Here is a 1204-nt window from a genome sequence, read left to right as displayed (position 1 = left end):
CCCCCCCCCCCCCCCCCCCAATACAACGTAATTTATGCACGGTCCCTTAGTCGTTTTCTTTGATTTGGGCGGATACAATATGAAAAAAGCATTTATATTAGGACAATTTTCTCAAAAGATTTTTGGAATTTGTCGAACTCAAGTAAGCAAAGAATAATCATTTATAGCAAAGTAAAATGAATTATAGTAATGCAGAATACATTCTAGCAGTGCATAGTGATTTCTAAGAAGTAAGGATGAATTCTGGCAATACTTGATAAATTCTAAAAGTACAGAAAGTATATTTTAGTAATTCAGAATGAATTATAGCAATGCATAATGAATTCCAGCAGTGCAGAATGAATGCTAACAATGCGAGTTTAATTTAAGCAACCCGAAATCAATTCTAGAAATTCAGATTAAGTGTTACCAAATCCGAATAAACTCTCCCAAATCGAAATTTACCATTTATTTTGATATTGCAGCTCCTTATTAGAACCTGCTTTGATGCTATTTAAACTTATAGCTCCTGATGCCTTATACTTTCAACTTCTAGAGAATGAAACATTAGAGCCTACTTTGATTCCACTTTAATTTATAGGCCGTACTTTGAATCTTCAGCACTGAAAAAAATGGTTAGTTGGGCCAGATATTAAGTTTGTAATATAGGGTACTGCCATTTTATTAGTTGAGAGAACCATTTACTTAGTTGCTGGTACTAACTGAATAGTCACTGCAACTAATGGATTTGTAGTACTCACTAATAAAACAGCAGTATTTACTAATGAAATAGCAGTAACATATCTTCCTAACTAAATAGTTGGCTCCACTAATCAATTCTTTCAGTAAGAGGCTAAAGTCTTTACATTCAAGAACCTACTTTGACGCTGTAAAGCCTCTCTGAAGCTACTTTGAATTTTTAAAGACTACGTTTTTATAAATCAAGGCCCTACTTTGACGCTGTTCAACCTCTCCTTTAACACTGACCCTACTTTTTTAGCCTACACTGTTCGAAATTCATGAAAATAAAGTAAAAATTATTTGTTACTCAGGTTAATTCAACTCATTGGTCGATCATTATTGTCGAATAATAAGTTATCATAAACATTTTTATCAATAATTAATGAAAGCGTGTGTATTTATCACTTATGTAGGTAATTTAGAATCACACAAATTATAAGAATAAAATATTTTCTATCGCTAAAAACAAATACTGTAAATAAAA

General features: G+C 31.9%; 1 protein-coding gene across 2 annotated transcripts in view; it reads left to right on the top strand.

The window, feature by feature from the left end:
* Window positions 1-1204, top strand: part of LOC117167351 (probable multidrug resistance-associated protein lethal(2)03659) — a 199681-nt gene that overhangs the window by 180024 nt on the left and 18453 nt on the right. The window lies entirely within an intron of this gene.

Source organism: Belonocnema kinseyi, chromosome 1, assembly GCF_010883055.1.
Source record: "Belonocnema kinseyi isolate 2016_QV_RU_SX_M_011 chromosome 1, B_treatae_v1, whole genome shotgun sequence".
Lineage (NCBI taxonomy): Eukaryota > Metazoa > Arthropoda > Insecta > Hymenoptera > Cynipidae > Belonocnema > Belonocnema kinseyi.
The sequence above is the reverse complement of the archived record's forward strand: the minus strand, read 5'-3'. Positions and strand labels throughout refer to the sequence as shown.